Source organism: Durio zibethinus, chromosome 5 (assembly GCF_047325235.1).
Source record: "Durio zibethinus cultivar Kanyao isolate XHJ-2024 chromosome 5, ASM4732523v1, whole genome shotgun sequence".
NCBI classification, from domain to species: domain Eukaryota; kingdom Viridiplantae; phylum Streptophyta; class Magnoliopsida; order Malvales; family Malvaceae; genus Durio; species Durio zibethinus.
In genome coordinates this window covers 32,641,729-32,668,316 of record NC_143166.1, presented here as the reverse complement: position 1 = coordinate 32,668,316, position 26,588 = coordinate 32,641,729, and the positions used below count along the sequence as shown (strand labels likewise).

General features: G+C 29.9%; 5 pseudogenes across 1 annotated transcript; 4 read left to right on the top strand and 1 right to left on the bottom strand.

Moving 5' to 3' along the window:
• Positions 1-177: 177 nt before the first annotated feature.
• On the top strand, positions 178-8,213 carry LOC149518926 (uncharacterized protein At1g01500-like; annotated as a pseudogene). Its single transcript, XR_016342358.1, has 2 exons — positions 178-1,948; positions 7,708-8,213. The product of XR_016342358.1 is annotated as an uncharacterized protein At1g01500-like (transcript).
• Positions 5,622-6,554, top strand: LOC111282970 (putative CCR4-associated factor 1 homolog 11 pseudogene; annotated as a pseudogene).
• On the bottom strand, positions 6,673-13,936 carry LOC111281673 (BTB/POZ domain-containing protein At3g50780-like; annotated as a pseudogene).
• Positions 13,937-14,345: 409 nt separating this feature from the next.
• On the top strand, positions 14,346-15,407 carry LOC111281836 (putative CCR4-associated factor 1 homolog 11 pseudogene; annotated as a pseudogene).
• A 6,964-nt stretch (positions 15,408-22,371) lies between these two features.
• LOC111281672 (putative CCR4-associated factor 1 homolog 11) lies at positions 22,372-25,961 on the top strand (annotated as a pseudogene).
• Positions 25,962-26,588: the final 627 nt, after the last annotated feature.

The window sequence follows — 26,588 nt, the reverse complement described above, 5'->3', positions numbered from 1 at the left end:
ACAAAATTATTTAGAATGTGATTTTTGCCTGGTGAGGATTGGCCTCTTTAGAATATCAAGAGCTGTGCTTTGTTCTATTTGAGGAGAAGGAAATTGGGAAAGACCACTCGAAGTAATTCCTTTTGGATAGCGTACGCCACAAAGGAAGATTGAGGATGTCAGTTATTCGAGGTAAGTCTTTCTCTGTGTTAATGTTTTGATTCAAAAAAGGTTGTGGCTTTGTTTGTTTTGATGTTTTCCTGGTGATCATACACATGCCTGATCGATGCATTAATTTTGTATACAATTAAGAGAGAGGGATATACAGAAGGGTCTTATTTTGTCTGTTTAGGTGACGTGCCTGAAAAATTGTCTATCACCGGCAAGTTAGTTGAAATCTGTGGGAATTGATGTTGTTGCTTTTGTTTTTTTCTCTGCTATGATCATTCGTTTAAGAGTTTGGCAAGACAATTTGTTTGTTTTAATTAATCTTCATTGAACTCTAATCTAGACGGATGAAAGGACAAATATAGATTCTTTTTTCTATTGCTTAGCTGATTTCATTGATGCCACTCTGATGTTCATTATCTTAGTCACTGGTTAAATTTGATTCTAGATTTCCTTTTATTCTGTGTAAATTTTGGATTGGAATTTAAGGTTGTGTTTGTTGTGTTTTCGTTTTGCTTTTACCACCAATATTTTTTGGGCTTCAACACTTCGGAACTTTGGATTTTTCTCCTGTATACCCATCTTCTTATTTCTTCCTTAACTTTTTGCTTCTACTTTTGGTTTGGTAGTAGTTGCCCTCATTGGCTCTGCCACTGCTTGAATTGCTTTTTGTTTCTCAGTTCAATTGCTGCAGAAAATAAACAGAATTTCATCAATAGGTTCTCTCTTCTGTTTGATCTCTGTCCTGAGGGTTTGATTTCTTTACTTCAGTTTCATCTCTCCCTGCTCTATTTCCTTTTGAGGGGTTTTGTTTCTTTAGTTCAGCTTCAGTTGCCTTGTTATAGTTTTGGTATTTTTCCTTATTTCCTCTTTCAACTTCTTATTTTCTGGTTTAGAGTTGAGTAGTCTTCAGTGGAAATTTAACCTCCACCCCTCTCTCTTTTCATTGTCTGGAACAAATTGCATGAAATTCCTTTGGTTTCACCTCCTTCACATTCCTGCTGTTTTTTTATGATCGAATGATTCTTGTATGGACTATAACAAGTCATCAACTCAAACAAGGTGGAAGGGATTCACCAAGGAATACTAGGTTCTCTGGAGTTATGGAGAGAGTTTATGAATCATCTAATGGAAATGGACAACTAGTAATGGCCACACGGTCATGAGGCACTCTCCTTACCAGCCATTCTCCAAGGGATCATTATCTTGGCTTGTTCTAAGAGTTTTCTATGTCAGAATAAGCAAGTGTGAGACTGATGATTCAACCCCCAAATACCTCAATTTAAACCATGTCCCATTGAATCCTGATACACTTCTTGAAGTAAATGGTGTTAGGACTGGCATCTATTCTGATGGTGCATCCACCATTCTTAGAAGGGATCGACTAGATAAAAAATCTGAAGAAACCACTTTTGTAAGCACGGAGAGCATAAAGCTGACAGGAAGTGTGAAGTTCGAGGTCTTTTATAAGGATACCTTTCTGCTATCCGGGGTTTTAGAGTTGTGTGACAGTAATGGTTACACTGAAAAGTCAAGAGGAAGTGGCCAGAAGTGGACCATGAATTGCGAATCAGTTATAAGTTCAGGCACTAGCTTTCTGAAGGCCAAGCAATTTTTCAGTCCAGATTCAGCTTCACCCACAGTTGAGGTCTATGTTGCAGGGTCTTTCTTGGGCAGTCCAATTATATTAACTAGAACTTTGCAGCCTAGCTTACGGAAGAAACAAATGAAGAAGGGGATGCTGGATTCAATACCAGAGTATGAGGCAACTGAAGGCCAGAAAGAAGTTACTCCCTTGCAGGTATTTGTTAACATTTGAATCTTCATAAGAAATATGGCTGGTTTCCCCTTCCCTACTTAACTGGTATGGTTATCCTTATCCATTTATCAAATACTACTGATTATACCCTAAATTGTTCATTGTCTGATAAAACTCCTAACTAATAATCAATCTTGTCTTAAATAAGCAGAATATTTTGATAGGTACATACTTTTACATCAAAAGGTAATACTCAGTCTATGGTACGTAGGGCATTGTTAACATGACCTATTAGAATATTGGTAGAGCTGCATGCATTTATCTCATTTCCTATGTTGTAAGTACTAATATATGTTTTGATTCGTATCAGTAATCCTATGTGAAAGTCATATGCATACCTGAACCTTTTTTTTTTTAAATAGGAATATTTTACCTGATACTTGCCTTGGAAAGATTAGAGAAAGAGTTGAATATCATGTTGAGTTCAATCTCATTGAAAAACTGTTATGCGGTTTACAGTTTACTATGGTTTGGGACTTTGGGTGTAAATCATCCTGGTGTATTGTCTTGTTTCTTCGAGGTATCCTTCTGAACCTCAAACATCCTGAGTAGTAATAATTTGGCAAAAAGATCTGTTAATTGTTAGAAACCTAATACCATAACTTAGAATGTAGTTTCCTTAGCTTGAGCTTTTTGCATTAACATACCAGTTTATTGCATCGATGCTAGTATGATGGTCAAATCCAACCACAAAACTCTATTGGAGTTGTTGTTCTTCCCTCTCCACTGTTCTCCTCAAGAAGGTACTTCACAATGTCTTTTCTCTAAAACAGGTCGAACTGCTGCATGTTTTTGCAAGATGAAATCTTTACCTTAAAAAAAAAATGTAATAACGTTTCTAAGAAGCTTTTGGGTCATAGATCAAATAATAAAGGGTTTTTTAGCTAGTGACTTTGCCAAGTGCCAACCATATTGATGTATCCATATATTTGAATTTGGTTAATTATTTTGAAAACTATGGGAATACAATACATAAACCATGTCTGTTTGAATTATCGTTCTGCTTTTCATTTCTTTCTCAATTTTGCAGTACCAGATTACTTGAATCGTAAATCAGAAAGTGAAGAAGAGTACAGTTATGTGCATTCAGGGATGTACTATTTTGATGGTGAAGATGGGGAGCTCACTTGGTTCAATGCTGGTGTGAGTGTGGGATCTGTGTTGGAATTGGGATAGGAGTTGGTTTGCTGGTTCATACCTACCAAGGCACTACCCGTAACTTTAGAAGGCGAATACTATAATCAACACTTTCCCCTTGCTCATCCTTTTGCTAAATAAGTCCTCCATATTTTACCATGGGCTAACTTAATTGGTGTTTCTAAGATATTTCCTTTGTGTAGGAGCTCATAATTTTCGATTAACTGAGACAAGGCATGAATTTGAGCATTTCTTGCCATTAATTTTAAATAAGTAGATAATCTTGTTCTATACTATGTATGCTAGCTCGAATTAGGAAGCTTTCCTACATTTGATTTCATAAGAAAGAGAATTCAGTCACATTTTAGCCTCTTCATATAGTTAGCTTGTGAGTTTGGTAGGGGCTGATTACTCTAAAAATCATAGTGATTAGATTATTATATTTGGTAAACACTTATTGATCATACATAGTACTGATCTTGAATCACTTAAAGTGATTAGATCACTGTCTTGAAAGGTGATCAAATTTTCATACAAAAAAGTAAAAATTTTTTATCATTGAGATGATGTAATATGTAAAATTAATAATAGTTAATTTTATTCAAGTGAAGTAAAAACTTATTACATCTTATAATTGTAATTATCTTATATTGTAAGTTTTTGTATTTTCAAACCAATATTTATTATAATAAATTCAAAAATAATTTGTGTAATTTTTTAATTTTCTTTAATATTTTACATGTAATATAATTTTTTTTCTTTTATTATGGATTTAATTGATTGGTTTTATTTTCTAATTCATATATATTTTTAAATATAATTCACATTATAAAAATCAATTTACTTATCAATAAATATATTTATTAATTTAATTATATTTTATTATAAAATAAATAAACATTATTAATATTTTACAAATTTTTATCTTGAAACAATCTTAAAATTATTAATTTATATAACTATTATAATATTCACGATTATTTTCATACTTTAAAACAAAATAATATTTGATTTTTAATAATATCAAATCCAATAATCTTTAATTTTTAAAAATTAATAATTGTTAATCAAAAAAAATAATTTTAAATCATTGAGTGTTAAGATTATTCTTGTAATAAAATTATTTTGATAATTATATTATCATGATAATTTTATAAAAAATATCAAACGTTGCTTTGAGAATGTCGGCAACAATAAAGATTTTGGTGAAAAGAGAAGATACAGATTATGATCCAATATCTTTGCAAGTTGCAGGTCCTTGAAATTACTAGTTTATTGTTAATGTAGGGTTTAAACTTGAGAGCTTCTAAATACATCCCACTTTTTGCCTTTTATTAATTTTTTATAAATAAAATCACTTAATTATCCTTTTAAGAAGTTTTCGAATATCTATATTTAATAAACTTTTCGAAAATTCATTTCCATGGAGAAAACTTATAAACTTTTTAAGGAAATTTACAAAAATGGAATTTTAGTAAAGATTATGTAAAAAATAATAAATTTTAAAATTAATAAAAAAGAAGTTAATTTTATTATTTTAACCTTAAAGAAAAATAAAATTTTATGAGATATTAATTAAACATTTTAAACTTATAAACTTTTTATTAATTGTTGTAATAAAAAATTATTGTGTAAAAAATAATAAATTTTAAAATTAATAAGAAATAAGTTAATTTTATTATTTTAACCTAAAAACAATAATAAAATTTTATGAGATATTAATTAAACATTTCATCTCTTGATATTACGAAAGATGATAAAGAAATTATAAAATCTAATCAACATTTGAGAGATGATATTCTTTAAAGTTATATTAGTAATACTACTAAATACTATATAATTTTATCAAAATTCCTATATGTTAACTAGAAAAACCTATTATGATAAGCAAATGTATCAAAAAATTCAATTTAATTAAAACTATTATAAAATTTTAATAATTGATACTAAAAAAAAATTTTATTAAAAGATAATAAATTTCAAATTTATAAAAAACTTACATTTACTAATTTATCCTTAATTATTTAACATAAGATTTTTTAAAGTGAAAATAATATAGTTAACTTTTTTATTAATTTTAAAATTTATGATTTTTTCAATAATAACTTTTTTATTGCACCAATTAATAACAATTTCTAATACATTTTTTTCATAATTTTTCTTAAATTTTAATTTTCAAATTTTCTGAAATAAATTTTTAGTAAATTTTATATTTTATCAAAATTCATTCGGATAACTTGTGAGAAAGATAATTAAATAATTTTAATTATAAGAAATAAAAAAAAATGTAAAGAGAAAAAGTGGAATTTATTTAGAAGCTTCCTCAAACTTTTGGCCATGAGCCAAGTTCGTGTTAATGCCGCTAGAATACATTTGCCAGATATGTACACGCAACTTCCTACAACATCGACGCGGAGGAAGCCCTTTCCTAGTTACAATAGAAGTATGATTACGGGATTTATAAATATGGCTGAATAGTTTAACGAAGAAAAAGTCATTATAATCGAACAAAAAAAAAATGGCATTGCCTGGCAAGAAACCTGTGATTTTAGACAAGTTTTTGCAGAAGATTTGAAAAGTGAGTTTGCGATAATCCAGAGTGCAATTTTGGACTACCCTTTTGTCTCCATGGATACCGAATTTCCAGGTACGATTTTCAAGCCTTATAAACGAGTCATCCAAGAGATCAATCCTGTTATCAACTACCAGTATATGAAATCAAATGTCGATGGTTTAAAGATTATTCAACTTCGCTTAACCCTCGCTGATTATGAAAGTAATCTGCCAGATTTTGGTACTCCTTTCTGTTATATATGGGAGTTTAATTTTAAAGATTTTGATATGAAAAAAGATCTTTATGTTAAGGAATCCATTGAGTTACTTAAACATCAAGATATTGATTTTGAGAAAAATAAAAAGAAGGATATTGATTCTAATGACTTTTCAATGATGATTTGAAATTCTAGATTATTAAATTATTTTAAAAGGTTGAACTGAATTACCTTTCATGGCGCTTATGATTTTGGGTTTTTGATAAAGATTTTGATTCAACAACCGCTACCACCTGAGTTTAAATCTTTCATGAAACAATTGGTTTCTCTCTTTGGTTATAAGATTTTTGACATCAAGCACACCTTCAGATTTTTCGGCCTGGAGGGTGGTCCGAAGAAAATGGCTAAAACCTTAAATGTGGATGGTATGGCTGGTTTGAGCCATCAAGCAGGGTCAGACAGTCTTCTCACCCTTGAGTGTTTTATGATGCTTAAGAAATCCAAAGTTTTTGAATGCAGCCAAAGACAGAGTAATCAAATGCTGCCTGCTCTCGCATTGTACGGACTAGTTTCAACAATAGGATGACAATTTTCCTATTTACTTCTAGTGATTTTCTATAGCTTATGATGCTGTATTAAAATTTTTTTCCCAGTAAATCTCAATTATTATGTTCAAGATTGCTTGCTTGCTTGCTTGTTGAGTTGGATTCTAGTATTAATATAATTATTACAACTACAAGAAAAATTATAATTATTACAACTACAAGAAAAAATTATAATTGTTGAGGTACAGGACAGCTTCAAGTGACTGCATTAAGAGCATTCAGTTTTTGATTCTGTTGCGCACATTGGAACATTGGGGAATATCCAGTTTTATATACAAAATAGCCGGTTTGACTCTACACATCACTGCGTCAGTTTAGTATATGCACAAAAGTCAACAGAGTAAACTAAACCTCCATAATCAAAGCATCCACCCACCGACGCCATATGTCCATATGCAAATACCCTTGCGAACCAAGTATTGAAAGCTGTGACTAAGTGGGGGCAATCTTCAACATTTCTGGTTAAGACGCTGAGACATTGCTTGCTGCAACTACACTTGTACATCTGACGTTTGCAGTAATCCTTTGTGAAAGTCATATGCATACCAGAACATTTTGTTTTATTAGATAGGTATATTTTGCCTGATACTTGCCTTTGAAAGAGTAGAGAAAGACTTGAATATCATGTCGAGGTCAATCTCCTTGAAAAACTGTTACGCAGTTTACAGTTTACTATGGTTTCGGTATAAATTGTCCTGATGTACTGTCTTGTTTCTTCGAGGTATCCTTCTGAACCTCAAACATCCTGAGTAGTAATAATTTGGCAAAAAGATCTGTTAATTGTTAGAAACTTAATACCGTTACTTAGAATGTAGTTCCTTGATTGAGCTTTTTGCATTAAAATACCAGTTTATTGCCTCGATGCTAGTATGATGGTCAAATCCAACTAAAAAAATACGTCTCCATCGGAGTTGTTTTTCCCTCCCCACTTTTCTCCTCATGAAGGCACTTCACATTGTATTTTCTCTAAAACAAGTCTGTTTCATGCTTTTGCTAGATGAAATTTCTAACTTAAAAAAAAAGTAATAAGGTTTCTTACAAGCTTTTGGGTCTTAGATCAAATAATAAAGGTGGTTTTTTAGCTAGTGACTTTGCCAAGTGCAGACCATATTGATGTATCCATATATTTAAATTTGGTTAATTATTTTGAAAACTATGGGAATACAATACATAAACAATGTATGCTTGAATTACCATTCTACTTTTCATTTCTTTTTCACTTTTGCAGATACCAGATTACTTGAATTATAAATCAGAAAGTGAAGAGTACAGCTATGTGCATTCAGCGATGGACTATTTTGATGGTGAAGATGGGGAGCTCACTTTGTTCAATGCTGGTGTGAGTGTGGGTATCGGAATTGGCCTCTGCATCCGTGTTGAAATTGGGATAGGAGTTGGTTTGCTGGTTTGTACCTACCAAGGCACTACCCGTAACATTAGAAGGCGACTACTACAATCAACATTTTCCTTCTTGCTTATCCTTTTGCTAAACAAGTCCTCCATATTTTACCATGGGCTAACTTATTGGTGTTTCTAACATATTTCCTTTGTGTGGATTAGCAGCTCATAATTTGTGATTAACTGAGATAAGGCATGAATTTCAGCATTTTATTGCCTTTAATTTTAAATAAGTAGATAATCTTGTTCTATACTATGTATACTAGCTCAAATTAGGAAGCTTTCCTACATTTGATTTCACATGAATGAGAATTCAGCCACATTTTAGCCTCTTCATGTAGTTAGCTTGTCAGTTGTCTTCTCTTTTGTTTTTATGAAGCTATTTCTATCTTTAGTTTGGTTTTCTTTTAAGGATTCGACGACAACAAAGTTTTTGGTGAAGAAAGAAGATATAATTATGACCCAATATCATTGCAAGTTGCAGGATTGTCCTTGAAATTACTAGTTTATTGTTAACATCGGGTTTAAATTTGAGGGCTTCTAAATACGGAAAAAATTTAAATGAAAATTTTTAGATGAAGTTCACGAAGTTTTTAGCTAAAAATAATTAAATACAAATTGAAATAAAAAATTAAAATTGATAGATTAAAATGTATCTTATATAGATCAAATGTAAAAATTTTTAAAAAAAATTTAACAAATTGATATAAATATTTTTAATAAAAATATTGATATAATTTTTATCATTAAATAAATATTAATTAAATTTAAATTATAAACAATATATTTACTATATATTTTTTTACATATTATTGATTTTTACAATTTTTTGTTGATTAGGTAATACCCGGATTTGAACTGAGAAATAAGAGATTTACAATCCTCACCTTACCGCTCGGCCATGTCACCGAAAGGCTACAAACAAAAAAATGAGAGTACCTCTTTTTATTGTTAGATTGGATTCATACCTTCAATTGGTTATAGTATCTCAAGACACACAATATTTAAAAACAAAAATTTTTTCCCTTTTTTTTTTCTATTGAAAAAAAAATGTAGATTTTCAGTTACAAAAGTCAAAATACATGACAAAAAAATTGGAACCATTAACTATTTTATTAATATATTGGTTTAGATTTTTTATTAAAATATTTTTAAAAAGGAACTTCATAAATTTTACCTAAAAAAACTTTATGAAGTTTTCTTTTCCAAATACACCCTTTTTTTACTTTTCATATCCTACTTTTAAAAAAAAATTATAAATAAAATTACTTAATTATCTTTTCAACAAATTTTTAGATATTTATATCCAGTAAATTTTATAATTTATGAAAAATAAATTTTGATAAGTTTTATAACTTATCAAAACTAGATTTCTAAAAAGTTATATAAAATTTTTTGAAAATTTATTTATGCAGAAAAGTTATAAAATTTTTAAGGAAAATTACAAAAAAAGGATTTTATTAAAAAATTTTTTAATTGCTGTAATAAAAAATATTATTGAAAAAAAATAAAATTTAAATTAATAAGTTAATTTTGTTATTTTAACTTTAAATAAAAATAAAATTTTATAAGACCTTAATTAGATATTTAATCTTTTGATGTGACGAAAGATGATCAAGAATCTACCGAGTCTAATCAATATTTGAGTGCTAAAATTTTTTGAAAATGTGTAAGTAATATTATTAAATATTATATAATTTTATTAAAATTTAATATATTAATCGGAGAAACTCATCACGATAAGTAGAAGGAGAGAATTCTCCAAAAAATTTAATTTAATTAAAATTATTATAAAATTTTAATAATCAATACCAATAAAATATATTTAAATTTATAAAAAAATTACATTTATTATTTTAACCTTAATTTATTGAAAAAAAGATTTTATTTTTTAAAGTCAAAATAATATAATTAACTTTTTTTTATTAATTTCTTGAATTTAAGATTTTTTTCAATAATAATTTTTTTATTAAACTAATTAATAAATTTTCTAATAAATTTTTTTTCGTAATTTTTCTTAGAACTTTAATTTTCAACTTTTTAAAAATGAATTTTCGATAAATTTTATAACTTATAAAAAATTCCTATCTGGATAATTGTGAGAAGTATAATTAAATAATTTTATTTATAAAAGAATTTAAAAAAAAAGGGATGTAAACAGGAAAAGTGGAAAAAAATGGAATGTATTTAGAAACTTTTTCGAACTTTTGGCCATTGGCCAAGTTCCTGTTGATGCCGCAAGAATACATTTGCCAGTTATGTACACGCGACTAGCTGCAACGCCGACGCCAAGAAAGCCCTTTCCTAGTTACAATAAAAGAACGATTACGCGATCCATAAATATGATTGAATAGTTTTACCAAGGCAAAAGTCATTATAGTCGTGAAAAGAAAAAAAAAAAAAGATGGCGTTGCCTGGCAAGAAACATGTGATTGTTAAACAAGGTTTTGCAGAAAATTTGAAAGTGAGTTTGTGATAATTCAGAGTGCAATTATGGAGTACCCTTTTTTCTTCATGGATACGGAATTTTCATATATGATTTTCAAGCCTTATAAATGAGTCATTTAAGAGGCTAATCCTGTTATCAACTACCAGTTCATGAAATCGAACGTCGATTGCTTAAAAATTATTCAACTTGGCTTAATCCTGGCTGATTCATGAGATAATTTGTTAGATTTTGGTATTCCTTTTTGTTATATATGGGAGTTTAATTTCAGAGATTTTGATATAAATAAAAATCGTTATGTTAAACAGTTAATTGAATTGTTTAAGCAATAAGATATTGATTTTGCAAAGGATAAGAAAAATGATATTAATTCTAAAGACTTTTTAATGATAATTTAAAATTTTGGATTGTTTAATTATTTCGGAAGAATAAATTGGATCATTTTTTATGGTACTTATGATTTTGGGTTTTTGATGAAGATTTTGACCCAACAGCTATTATCCCCTAAGTTTAAATATTTCATAGAACAATTGATTTCTTTATTTGATTACAAGATTTATGATATCAAGCACACCTTTAGATTCTTCAGCTTGGTGGGTGGCTTGTAGAAAGTGGTTAAAACCTTAAATGCGATCGCGTTGCTAGGTTAAGCCATCAAGCAGGATCAGAAAATCTACTTATCCTTCACTGTTTTATGAAGCTTAAGAAATTCAAGGTTTTTGAATGCAACCAAAGACAAAGTAACCGCATGCTGCTGCTCTCGCGTTGTACGGATTGGTTTCAAGAATAGGATGACAACTTTCCTATTTATTTTTGGTAATTTTCTATAGTTTATGATGTATTAAAATTTTTTTTCAATAAATCTCAATTATTCTTATTTTTAATATTGTTTTCTTGTTGAGATGAGATAGATTCTACTATTAACGTAATTATTACAACTACGAGAAAAATTATAATTTTATCTTCATTGGAATTTAATTCGTATTTAATTTTAAAAGTTTTTAATGTATTAAATATTCATAAAAATGAATTTTCCAGCATTTGACTTCAGGGTTTAATTCCACACGTGAAATATAGACTAAACAGTTTTTAAGAAAATGCTTTTCTCTTCTTTAAAAAAAAAAAGGGAAATTCTAATAGCAACATGAATTCAAACTTTGTTCTTGAGCAAAGTGATACATGCGGTTATAATTGAGTCAAAGACAAAAGCTTTCACTAAAACTAAAGATGAGGTCAAGAGGTGCAGGACAGCTTCAAGGAACAGCATTAAAAGCATTCAGTTTTTGATTCTGCCGCGTACGTTGAAACTTTGGAGAATATCCAGTACTTTTATGTACAAAATAGCCAGTTTGACTCTACACATCACTGCATCAGTTTGATATATGCACAAAAGTCAACAGGGAAAACTAAACCTTCATGATCAAGGCATCCACCCACCAACATTTGTCCATATGCAAATACCCTGTGAAACCAAGTATTGAAAGCTATGACTAAGTGGGGCAATCTTTAACATTTCTGTTTGAGAAGCTGACACATGGCTTGCTGCAACAACACTTGTGCATCTGACATTGGCAGTGTCGAGATAATTCTCAGGAATATCTCCTCCAATTCCAGATACAGTGTTTTGTGGCTGGGCAGCATGGGTGATACATTGTCTTTGCACACAATCAGAACAGGAAGCCAATCTTTGATAAGCTTCATTCTAACCTGCAATTTTACAGAATGTTTTATAGGCTTTACCCTCAAACCTTATTAGAACAAATAACTCAACCTTTGAGTACTCTGCAATTTATCATTCAAATCTGAAGTCAACACATGTTCAGACCATACTTTTGCTTTAAAAAGATAAGTTTTAGTTAGACTTTAGAAGAATTTGTTAAACTCTGAGAACCAAAACAATTCATTTTTCTAGTACACTTGCTAGATCTTAAGTACATTAAGTTAAATGATTTTTGACAGATAAAATTTTAAAGGTCCCAGTTGTGACCATTGTGTACAGGATTCTAGAATGAGTGATTCTCAACTGATTTAATGAACTACCTTGAGTAGGCATATCAGTCAAATGGTTAGATCACCCAAAGACACCACATCATATACATTTGCTCTTTTAAACAGGACTGATGACAGGCCACATTTTCTGGTCCTCACTTTATAAAAGCAAATCACATGTATCAACAGGTGGCCAAAAAAGTGATCAAGGCCTGGGACGAAACAATTACCCTAACTTAAGTACTTAGCATTCCAAACAAATTTTCAAAGAGTCAAATGTTAATTAGCCGAAGACATGAACTTTCTCTCAGCAATTGATTGAACAGAGCCAAATTTCTTGGGGTTTATAATCAACTTTCTTTCAGAATCACTTTTACCGCAGAGCCTAAAGAAGAACTGAGTAACAATACGTTTACACAGCATATAGGTAATCCCTACTCCATTGTCACCTAGACAAGACAACTAATATGCTTGCTTCATTTTCTTGATTTGTCCATCATAACTTTTAATTGAAATCAACTTGTTCCTATGGCTATTAGTTCACATAACTTAACAAATAATTCGCGTTTGCATGCCTAACAAGCAGCCCTCACCAGCACTCCATTAGAAGTACCAGCAAACTCGAGTAGATTCCACCAACAAAACACAACATCATCTTTACCAATTTATTAGACATTGTACAATAAATAGCTGCATATTCATATAGTCAAATAACTTCCAAGAAACCAATACCTGTATAGCAGCCAATATTGTTCCAACAGCAACTGCATTGGCAGGCTTACAAGTATACTGGAGCAGGACAGTAGGGAGTTCCGGAACAATATTCCTCCTAGCATCATCCCTAAACGCTCTCAGCAAATCCGCTGTAAATGCAGCCTGCTCACTCCGTTCCTTCACTGCCGAATCTGCCACCCTCAACTCAATCATCCTCTCAACCAACCACAACAAATGCCTCCCATTAGTCATTGCCGTATGCAAATGCAACCCCTGTATTACCTCCGTCTCCTTATGATCCCCTCTAAAATCAGGGCTCGAAAACCCCTCCAAACACTCCTTCACAATCTTCAAACTCGTCTCGAATGCCCTTTCCAAACCCTCCTCGCTGACTACCGCAAGGAAAAATCCCTCAGAAGCTTAGCGACAAACGCTTCAACAAACGCCATATTGGGATGGTTATGAATCGCTGCTAAAATCATTCCGTGCAACATTTCTTCACAAGAATCATTTTTACCTGGTGAAACTCTAGCGAGAAGTTCCTTCGATTCCTCCTCACACAAGAAAGAGATCAAGCTTAAAACTGTCTTCTTATCCTCCTCCTCGCTCCATGGCACGGCTTCCAAGAATTTCACGTATGATTTTATGCAATCTTCGAAGAGTAATTGGCTTTGGTCTTGATTCCAAGCCATCCTATATATCAAACATAAATACTAGATTAATCAAGGGTTTTTTTTTTTCCTTTTTTTTTTTTTTTTATGCAACTGATGTAAGATCTTGAAATTACTACAAACTAACCGTTATGATTCTTTGGTTTGACTGCATTGGACACAATCTGATAAGTAGATATAGAGAATTCTCCAAAAAGTTTAGTTGAGTTAAAATTATTATAAAATTTTAGCAATTGATAAAAAAAATATTTATTAAAAAATAATAAAATTTAAATTTATAAAACAATTATATTTATTATTTACTCTTAATTTATTTAAAATAAGGTTTTTTTAAAGTCAAAATAATATAATTAACTTATTTTTATTAAGTTTAAAATTTATGATTTTTTTTCAATAATAAATTTTTTATTACACTAATTAATAAAAACTTCTAATTTTTTTTTCATAATTTTTCTTAAAATTTTAATTTTAATTTTTTAGAAAAAATTTTCGATAAATTTTATAATTTATCATAAATTCATATTAGAAGAAAGATAATTAAATAAGTTTATTTATAAAAAAATTTTAAAAAATATATAAAGAGAAAAAGTGGAATGTTTTTAGAAGCTTTCCTAGTTACAATAGAAGTAGGATTGAAACCCTTTCCTAGTTACTATAGAAGTAGGATTAAGGGATCTATAAATATGGCTGCAAAGTTTCACCAAGCAAAATTCATTATAGTCGAACAAAAAAAAAAAAGATGGCATTGTCTGGCAAGAAACCTGTGATTGTTAGACAAGTTTTTGCAGAAGATTTGAAAAGTGAGTTTGCGATAATCCAGAGTGCAATTTTGGAGTATCCTTTTGTCTCCATGGATACCGAATTTCCAGGTACGATTTTCAAGCCTTATAAACGAGTCATTCAAGAGGCCAATCCTGTTATCAACTACCAGTATATGAAATCGAATGTCGATGGCTTAAAGATTATTCAACTAGGCTTAACCCTTGCTGATTATGAAGGTAATCTGCCAGATTTTGGTACTCCTTTCTGTTACATATGGGAGTTTAATTTTAAAGATTTTGATATGAAAAAAGACTCTTATGTTAAGGAGTCCATTGAGTTACTAAAACAACAAGGTATTGATTTTGAAAAAAATAAGGAGAAGGGTATTGATTCTATAGACTTTTCAATGATGATTTGGAATTCTGGATTATTCAATTATTTTAGAGGACTCAACTGGATCACCTTTCATGGTGCTTATGATTTTGGGTTTTTGATGAGGATTTTAACTCAGCAACCACTACCACCGGAGTTTAAATCTTTCATGAAACAATTAGTTTCTTTCTTTGGTTACAAGATTTTTGACATCAAGCACACCTTTAGATTCTTTGGCCTGGATGGTGGCCTGGAGAAAGTGGCTAAAACCTTAAATGTGGATCGAATTGCTGGTTTGAGCCATCAAGCAGGGTCGGACAGTCTTCTCACCCTTCAATGTTTTATGATGCTTAAGAAATCCAAGGTTTTTGAATGCAACCAAAGACAGAGCAACCGAATGCTGCCTGCCCTCGCATTGTACGGGCTAGTTTCAACAATAGGATGACAATTTTCCTATTTATTTTTGGTGATTTTCTATAGTTTATGATGATGTATTAAAAAAAATTTTCTCAATAAATCTCAATTATTCTTATGTTCAAGATTGCTTGCTTGCTTGTTGAGTTAGTTACTAATATTAATATAATTATTACAACTACAAGAAAAATTATAATTTTATCTTCATGGAAATTTAAAGTGTTTAATTTTAAATTTTTTAAATATAATAAATGTTACCATATGTAGTTCATATAAATAATTTTCTTCCATTTGACTCTATACTACTCAAGGACCTTTCACATAAAATTAAAGGTAAGTTCAAGAGGTGCAGGACAGCTTCAAGGAAAAGCATTAAGAGCATTCAGTTTTTTATTCTGTTGCGTACATTGGAACATTGGGGAATATCCGGTTTTATGTACAAAATAGTCAGTTTGACTCTACACATCAATGCATCAGTTTAGTATTTGCACAGAAGTCAACAGAGTAAACTAAACCTCCATAATCAAAGCATCCACCCACCAACACCATATGTCCATACGCATATACCCTTGCGAGCCAAGTATTGAAAGCTGTGAGTAAGTGGGGGCAATCTTCAACATTTCTGGTCAAGAAGCTCAGACATTGCTTGCCGCAACAACACTTGTACATCTGATGTTTGCAGTAATCCTTTGTGAAAGTCATATGCATACCTGAACATTTTGTTTTATTAGATAGGTATATTTTGCCTGATACTAGCCTTTGAAAGAGTAGAGAAAGACTTGAATATCATGTTGAGGTCAATCTCATTGAAAGGCTGTTATGCAGTTTACAGTTTACTATGGTTTGGGTATAAATTGTCCTGGGGTATTGTCTTGTTTCGTCAAGGTATCCTTCTGAACCTCAAACATCCCGAGTAGTAATAATTTGGCAAAAAGATCTGTTAATTGCTAGAAACCTAATACCGTAACTTAGAATCTAGTTTCCTTGCTTAGCTTTTTGCGTTAACATACCAGCTTATTGCCTAGATGATCATATGATGGTCAAATCCGACTACAAAAATATATGTCTCTATTGGAGTAGTTGTTCTTACCTCCCCACTCTTCTCCTCAAGAAGGTACCTCACAATGTCTTTTCTCTAAAACAAGTGGAACTGCTTCATGTTTTTGCGAGATGAACTAAAAAAGAAGTAACAAGTTTTCTTACAAGCTATTGGGTCTTAGATCAAATAATGAAGGGTTTTCTTTAGCTAGTGACTTCGCCAAGTGCCAACCATATTGATGTATCCATATATTTGAATTTGGTTAATTATCTTGAAAACTATGGGAATACAATACACAAACAATGTCTGTTTGAACTACCATTCTGCTTTTCATTTCTTTCCCCCCTTTTGCAGATACCTGAATCAGAAAGTGAAGAGTACAGCTATGTGCATTCAGGTATGGACTGTTTTGATAGTGAAGATGGGGAGCTCACTTGGTTCAACGCTGGTGTGAGTGTGGGTGTTGGAATTGTTCTCAGCAAGTGTGTTGGAATTGGGATAGGAGTTGGTTTGCTGGTTCGTACCTACCATGGCACTACCCGCAACTTTCGAAGGCGACTACTGTAATCAACACCTTATCTTTGCTTATCCTTTTGCTAAATAAGTCCTCCATATTTTACCATGGGCTAACTTATTGGTGTTTCTAACATATTTCCTTTGTGTGGATTAGAACCTTATAATTTGTGATTAACTGAGACAAGGCATGAATTTCAGCATTTCTTGCCTTTAAGTTTAAATAAGTAGATAATCTTGTTCTATACTATGTATACTAGCTCAAATTGGGAAGCTTTCCTACATTTGATTTCACAAGAATGAGAATTCAGCCACATTTTAGTCTCTTCATGTGGTTATCTGTTTAGTCATCTGCCTTTTGTTTAATTTTGTGTGTTGGCTTGGTTTTCTTTTAGATAATGTTTGGTACATGATGATTACTCTAAAAACCATACTAATTTACACATAGCGATTAGATCATTGTGTTTTATAAACATTTAATGATCTTATGTGATAGTGATCTTAGATCACCTTGAGTAGTTAGATTATTATCTTAAAGTGTGATTTAACTTTCATAGAAAATGGTAAAAAAATTTTATCATCGAGGTGAAATGATATGTAAATTAATAATAATTAATTTTATTCATCTAATATATGAATTAAAAATTTATTGTATTTTAAAATTGTAATTATTTTATATTGTAAGTTTTTATATTTTCAAACTAATATTTATTATAACAAGTTGAAAAATAATTTATATATTTTTTTAATATTTTATATGTGAGGTAATTTTTTGTTTTTCTTTTATTATGGATTTAATGGATTAGTTTTATTTTCTAACTCAAATTTTTTTTACATAATTTATATTATGAAAATCAATTTATCTATCAATAAATATATTTATTAATTTAGTATTTTAATAATATTTTATTAAAAAAATAAATATTACTAATATTTTATAAATTATTATCTTTAAACTACCTTCAAATTATTAATTTATATAACTATTATAATATGCATGGTTATTTAGTACATTTACATAAAATAATATTTGATTTTTAGTAAAATCAAATCCAATGATCTTTAATTTCTAAGAATTAATGATTGTTAATAAAAAAATGATTTCAAATCACCAATTATTATCTTTATAATATTTTAATTACTAATATTTTACAAATTATTATCCTTAAACACCCTTAAAATTATTAATTTATATAAATATTATAATTTACATAATTATTTTTATATTTTTAAATAAAATAATATTTGATTTTTAGTAATACCAAACTCAATGATCTTTAATTTCTAAGAATTAATTATTATTAACTAAATAAAATAATTTCAAATCATCAAATGTTAAAATTACTTTAATAATAAGATCATTCCAATGATTATAGTACCATAATGATATTCTAAAAAATATCAAACGTTAGTTTAAAAATGTTGACAACAATAAAGTTTAAGTGAAAAAAGAAGATAAGATTATGACCCAATATCTTTGCAAGTGGCAGGGTTGTCCTTGAAATTACTGGTTTATTGTTAATATAGGGTTATAAACTTGAGGGCTTCCAAATACAATCCACTTTTTTCTTTTCATATATATATATATATATATATAGAACAAAAATTTTTAAAATATATATATGAAACAAAAAGCTTTAAATATATATATATATTGGAAATTTTTTGTTTCATATATATATTTTACAATTTTTTGTTTCATTTATATATTTAAAATTTTTGTAAATAAAATCACTTAATTATCTTTTGAATAAATTTTTGAATATTTATATCTGATAAATTTTATAGCTTACTAAAAATAAATTTTGAGTAAATTTTATAATTTACCAAAAATGAATTTTCGGAATATTATATAAAACTTTTCAGAAATTCATTTATGTAGAGAAAACTTATAAAATTTTTAAGGAAATTTATAGAAAAAAATTTTATTAAAGATTTTTTTTAATTGATGTAATAAAAAATTATTATTGATAAAATAATAAATTTTAAAATTAATAAGAAAGAAGTTATTTTTATTGTTTTAACCTTAAAGAAAGAATAAAATTTTATGAGATATTAATTAAACTTTTCATCTCTTGATGCTAGGAAAGATGATAAAAGAATTACCAAATCTAATCAATATTTTAGAATTGAGACTCCTTGAATCTGGACAAGTAATATTACCGAATATTACATAATTTTGTCAAAAACTTAATATGCTAACTAGAGAAACCTATCATGATAAATAGATATACAGAATTCTTTTAAAAGTTTAGTTTAGCTAAAACTATTATAAAATTTTAATAGTTAATACTAATAAAAAATATTTATTAAAAAATAATTAATTTATAATTTATAAACAAAATTACATTTACTATTTTATCCTTAATTTATTTAAAATAAGATTTTATTTTATTTAAGGTCCAAATAATATAATTAATTTTTTTATTAATTTTGAAATTTATGATTTTTTAATACACCAATTAATAAAAATTTTCTTTTTCTTAATTTTTCTTAAAACTTTCATTTTCAACTTTTCAAAAATGAATTTAAGGTAAATTTTATAACATATAAAAAATTCTTATTAGGATAATTTGTGAGAAGTATAATTAAATAATTTTATTTAGAAAAAAATTTTTTTTTAAAAGAGAAGAGATGTAAAGAAAAAAAGTGGAAATAAATGGAATGTATTTAAAAGTTTTTTCAAACTTTTGGCCATGGGCTAAGTTTGTGTTGATGCTGTTAGAATACATTTGCCAGATATGAACATGAAACTCACTGCAACGTCGACGCGGAGAAATCCCTTTTCTAGTTACAATAGAAGTAGGATTACAAGATCTATAAATATGGCTAAATAGTTTAACCAAGGCAAAAGTCATTATAGTTGAAAGAAGAAAAATGATGGTGTTGTCTAGCAAGAAACTGTTGGGATATGGTTCATATGTGAGTAAAAAATCTCACATCATTAGAAAATTTAAATAAGATATCCTATATATGTATGAAAGACCTAAGAATTTAATAATTTAAGCTTTTGGGCTCAAGTTGTGTTCAACATGTATGTATGAGCTCTCTGGTGTGCTCCTGTGAGCTCTGAATGTGGCTTATATCCCTAACAAGTGGTATCAAAGCGATTGTTATTTTGAAACATTGATATAGAAGTAATCTAAGACAGAAGTAAATTCTGTTTAAAATCATAAAGGGTGATACAAGTTTCATGATAAAATTGATAGCATCAAATTATTTAATTTGAAAGCCTATGATGGAAGATCATTTATACTGTAAAAATTTGTACGAGCCAGATATGAAAGATTAAAACTGAAAGAAGATAGGCAGAAAGACGCTAGCTACAATAAAAAAATGAGTTGATATCAGCATATTCTATCATGTAACGAAGAGATAAATACCCACATTATTTGAGAAAAATTGGTAGCATTGTATGAAAGAAAATAGGTATGAATAAAGTTATGCTTGTTAAAAAACTTGTAACTTTATAATACAGGGATAGATGATTGATTGTAAAGCACTTGAGTGATTTTCAAGACATATTTAATTGAATAACTACTATAGAACTTAAGATGGATAATGAAATGAAAGCATTATTTTTTTTTTTGGTTCATTTTCAGACAGTTAAAATACTCTAGTTATGACTATTCTTAATTCAGCTCATGATTATAAGGTGACATTAGAGATGGTAAAGGAAAGTATGCTTAATAAAAAAGTAGGACAAAAAGAAATAGACCATCGGAATCAAGCTCTGGTCACAGAGAACAGAGATAGAAATATCAACAGAGGTTAAAACTCAAAAAGTCATAGTAAATCTAAACATAGATCCAAGTACATAGATAAAGTGAAGTTTTTTCATTATGGTAAAGCAGGTTATATAAAATAACACTGTAAAATCTTGAAGCAAGAATGAAAAGATAAGAAAAAAAAGAGTTCAAATGATGGTAATATTACAGCAGTGAATTTAGATAGTGATCCAATTACTTTGATTTATACATGTGATAATTGTAATCATGTTGGCAATTTCGGCATTGAGTGGATAGTTAACACAAGAGCAGCATATCATTATGTTTTTAAGAGAGAATTATTTACAACTTACAAAGTAGGAGACTTTGGTTGCACTAAGATAGGAAACAAGAGTGTGTCATAGATTGTTGAGATTGGTGATATTGTTTTACAAACTAGTACGGCTACATATTAACCTTGAAGGATGTCAAACACATTTTAGGTATAAGAATGAACTTACTTGCTATTAATATCCTTGATAAGGAAGGATATAGAAGTCGATAAAAGAATGGGCGGTGAAAGTTTCTCAAAGGATTTATGATAGTTGTAAGAAAAAAATTATGCTGCACAATGTATAAGATATGGATGCAATTGAATGACAATCAGATAAATGCTATTGAGAATGATGCTTCAGCAAACTTATAACACAAGAGGTTGGTACATATGAGTGAAAATAGGTTACAAGTTTTGGGAAGGCAATCTCTCATTCCTTTGATCAAATGTATGTTTCTCGATTCATGTGATCATTGTTTATTTGGTAAGCATCATAGAGTTTTTTTTCGTAAGAGTTTTTTAAAAAAATAGATTGAAATTAATTTATTTTGACGTATGTGATCTCATTGAGGTTAAGTCATTAGGTGGTAGTAGGTATTTGCTACTTTTATTGATGATACTTTACGTAAGACTTGGGTGTATATGTTGAAAAATAAAAGCGAGGTACTATAGTATTTTTAAAAATTTCATTCCATGGTGGAAAGGATGACAGGTTACCCTTGAAGTATATTTGGACTGATAATGATGGAGAATATACATCCAAAGACTTTGAAGAGTACTATTCAAAGCATAGGATCAAGCATAAGATGACAGAACCTGAAACATTATAGCATAAGGTGTAGCTGAAAGGATAAATCACATCATTGTGAAAAAAGTCAGATGCATGTTGAGGATGACAAAATTATCAAAGCCATTCTAAGGTGAAACAGTCAACACAACTTGTTATTTGTTTGACAGATCACCATCAGTTCCTTTGGGCTTTAGCATTCCAGAAAGAGTGAAAGATGCTTCATACTCTCACTTAAAAGTTTTTAGGTGTAACGTATTCATACATATACTGAAAGAGTAAAGGTCAAAACTTAACGGTAAAGTTATACAGTGTGTGTTTGTAGAATATGATAATGAGAAATTTGGCTACAAGGTATAGGATCCAGTGAAAAAAAAAATAATCAAAGTACAGATGTGATCTTTTATGAAAAAGAAGTCATAGCAGATCTTAAGAAAAATGAGAAGATTCCACGAGTTACTATTAAGTGTGATGTTTCAACATCAATAAGGGTTCCACACGAAAAAGCCACAGGTAGTGAAAATGAGTAAAAAACAAAAATTAAGGATATGAATAAGCTAGTCACGGTTAGTGATGAGCCAAATGCAATCAGTTTAAGTAGGAGAAACAATCCTCTTCACCAAAAAATGTTAAGTAAGGGGAGCTATCTTTGGCATCAAATGGTATAGAGTTTTATCCTAGGAGATCTTCTAGAGAGCACATGCCATCTATCAAGTATCCAAGTTCAGATTTTATTTTAGCTACCAATGAGGGAAAGCCAGAGAGCTTCCAAGATGTATAGGCCACTATTGATAGAGATCACTGGTTAAAAGTAATAAAAAAAGAGATGGAGTCATTACAAAAAAATAATGCTTATGATCTTGTTAAATTTTTAAAAGGGATGAGATCGTTGAAAAATAAATAGGTGTTCAAATTGAAAAAGAATGGTGACTAGCTAGTGAGGTACAAAGCTCGATTGGTGGTAAAAGGTTTTTCTCATAAACCAGGCATCGATTTTGATGAGATATTTTCTCCAGTTGTGAAGATGAGTTTCATTCGAGTGGTATTGAGATTAACAGCTTGTTTGAATCTTGAGTTTGAGCAACTTGATGTCAAGACTACATTCTTGCATGGTGACTTATAAGAAGACGTTTATATGAATCAGCCTGAGGGTTTTGAAATAAAAAAGAAAGAGCACTTAGTTTGCAAAATAAAGAAAAGCTTATATGGCTTGAAACAAGCTTCGTAACAGTAGTACAAAAAATTTAATTTTTTTATGGTGAGCCATAACTATAAAAGAACGATAGCAGATCCTTGTATGTATTCAAAAAAAATTTTGGTGGTAAATTCATTATTCTCTTATTATATGTTGATTGTGGGATAAGATGCTAGTATGGTTCGTAGGTTGAAATAATAATTATCTAAGTCCTTTGATATGAATTATTTAAGTCCAGTAAAATAGATTCTCGATATGAATATTATCTGAGATAAGAGAGCTAAAAAGCTATTGTTATCATAAAAAATGTATGTTGAACGAGTGCTTAGTAAATTCAACATGTAACATGCTAAATTAATTAGTAGTCTATTTGCCAACTATTTTCATTTGAGTAAGAAATCTTAACTGGTGACTAAGAAAGAGTAACTGGCTATGTCTAGTATTTCTTATTCTTCTGCAGTTGATTCTTTGATGTATCTTATGGTTTGCACACGACCTGACATTGCTCATGCAATTAGTATAGTGAGCAGATTTCTTTCTGGTGTACTGGGAAGCAATGAAATGAATTTTTTTATATTTAAGGGGTACTTCAAAAATGTGCTTGAGTTATGGAGTTTCACAACCAGTACTGATGTTGATATGGTAGGTGATCTTGATGGTAGAAAATTTACTTCAAGGTATTTGTTCACTTTTACAGGAAGAGCTGTGTCTTAACAGTTTAAGTTACAAAAATATGTTACTTTATCAACTACAAAAACTGAGTATATTGCAGCAACTGAATTAAGTAAATAAATGCTTTGGATGAAACTTTTTTTTTTTGTATTGAGATTGAATCAGAAAGAGTATGTGATATTTTGTGATAGTCAGATTGCTTTAGATTTGAGTAAGAATGTCATGTTTTATGCTAGAACAAAGTACATTGATGTTAGATATTACTAGTTATGTTTAGTGATTGAGGAACATCAAAATGTTATTGAAGAAAGTTCACACTGATAAGAATATAACAGATATGTTAACTAAGAAACTTCCTAGGAAGAAGCTTGAGCTCTGCAGTAACTTGATCGGAATGAGTTCTTTGGCCAAGGTAAGTTTCAAATGAAACTACTATGATGATAAATCTTTTCCTAATGGGGCTAGAGGGAGAGATTGTTAGAAAAATGGGATCTAGCCCCATGTAATTGGGTTTGGACTAATCAAAAGCCATAGGCCTTGGTATTTTTTTTTATATAAAGCTCTAGCTACTTAATAAAAAGAGATGGGGCTATTTTAAGGTGGTGTGGCAAATCAAGAAAAGAAAGAAGAAAAGTCAAAAGAAAAAAGAGAAAAAAAAAGAGTTGGTTAAACAGAAGTCAATCCGTGATCCGATTGAGTTAAAATTTTATCAGCAAGTTTATGATTTAGAGTTCTACATTCTGAACAATGAAGATCAGATTTGAAGCTCTCTAAGAACAAATCCATGGTGTATTTGTTAAATCACCTATTTGGTGAGATTTCTTCAATTGTCTCTTTCTAGTTGTTGATTATCTCTAGTTTTAGCTAGAGAAAAACTTTGTATATCCATTATTTTATAGTGAAGATTTTTTTGGTAGTTCATGGTTTTTCTCTCTACACTAGAGAGTTTTTCACGTAAATTTTAATTCTTTTATTTTTTTTACGTTATTAATTATTGATTGTTGTCTATTACTGTGTGTTTATTGCAATATATTGCTTCTGTATCATTGTGTTTATTGCTTCAAGCTCAACAAGTGGTATTAGAGCCAATGTTACAGAAGGTTCAAGTCCTAGTGATGTTGCTGGGGGGAGATTGCGGGTAGATCGGAGGTTGGTCACATCCATCAACTCCATGTGCTTGAATGCCGGTATTAAAAGGTTCGACTTGGATACAGTGAGTCTATGATAATATACAAAAGTGGAACACCCAAGTGGGTGATCTGTTGAGTCAATTTGGAGTGTAAGCTTAAGGGAGCACTAAGACAACCTAGGCAGCCAAGTGCTATGCCTTGGCCCAAAAGAGCACTAGAAATGTGATGTTGCCTGGCCCAAAAAAGGAGGTTGTCTAGCCCAAATGAGGTGTTGATAGGACTTACTCACATGGGAGAGTCGATGTGGGACTTGATTAGAACTCATAAGTGAATGGGAGAAATTATTGGGATATGGTTTATATATGAGTAAAGAATCCCATATCATTAGAAAATCTGAATGAGATGTCTTATATATGCATAAAGGACCTAAGAACCTAATAGCTTAAGCTTTTGAGCTCAAGTGGTATCTTACATGTATGTATGAGCTCTTTGGTGTACTCCCCTGAGCTCTAAGTATGACTTATCTCCCTAACAGCAACCTGTGATTTTTAGACAAGTTTTTGCAAAAGATTTGGAAAGTGAGTTTACGGTAATCCAAAGTGCAATTCTGGAGTACCCTTTTGTCCCCATGGATTCCAAATTTTCAGGTACGATATTCAAGCCTTATAAACGAGTCATCCAAGAGTCCAATCCTGTTATCAACTATCAGTACATGAAATCGAATGTCCATGGCTCAAAGATTATTTAACTAGGCTTAACCCTCGTCGATGGTGAAGGTAATCTGCCAGATTTTGGTACTCTTTTCTGTTATATATGGGAGTTTAATTTTAAAGATTTTGATATGGAAAAAGATTGTTATGTTAAAGAGTTTATTGCTTAAGCAATAAAGTATTGATTTTGTCAAGAATAAAGAGAAGGGTTTTGATTCTAAGGACTTTTTAATAATAATTTGAAATTTGAAATTATTCAATTATTTTGAAAGGTTGACCTGAATTACCTTTCATGGCGCTTATGATTTTGGGTTTCTGATAAAAATTTTGACTCAACAACCACTAGCACCTGAATTTAAAATTTTCATGAGACAATTGGTTTTTTCTTTGGTTACAAGATTTTCGACATCAAGCACATCTTCAGATTCCTTGACCTGGAGAAAGTGGCTAAAACCTTAAATGTGGATCATGTTGTTGGTTTGAGCCACCAAGCAGGGTCGGACAGTCTGCTCACCCTTCAGTGTTTTATGAAGTTTAAGAAATCCAATGTTTTTGAATGCAGCAAAAGACAGAGTAATCGAATGCTGCCTCCTCTCGCATTGTACCGACTGATTTCAACAAAAGGTTGACAATTTTCTTATTTATTTTTTGTGATTTTCTATAGTTTATAGTGCCGTATTAAAATTTTTTTCTCAGTAAATCTCAATTATTCTTATGTTCATGATTGCTTGCTTGCTTGTTGAGTTTTTTACTAATATTAATTTAATTATTACAACTACAACAAAATTTATAAGTTTACCATCATTGAAATTTAAAGTATTTAATATTAAATTTTTTTAAAATGTAGTTCATATAAATAATTTTCTAGAATTTGACTTTATACTACTAAAGGATGCACATCAAATTAAAGCTAAATTTCAAGAGGTGCAGGACAGCTTCAAGGAACGGCATTAAAAGCATTCAGTTTTTGATTCTGTTGCACTTTATTATTCAAATCTGGAGTCAACACATGTTCAGACCATACTTTTGCTGTAAAGAGTTAAGTGATGGATGATTTTTTTGAACTCTGAGAACCAAAATAATTCATATTTCAAGTACACTTGCTAGATCTTAAGTACATTAAGTTAAATGATTTTTGACAGATAAAATTTTAGAGGTCCCAGTTGTGACCATTCTGTACATGATACTAGAACGAGTGATTCTCAACTGATTTAATGAACTACCTTGAGTAGGCATATCAGTCAAATGGTTTGATC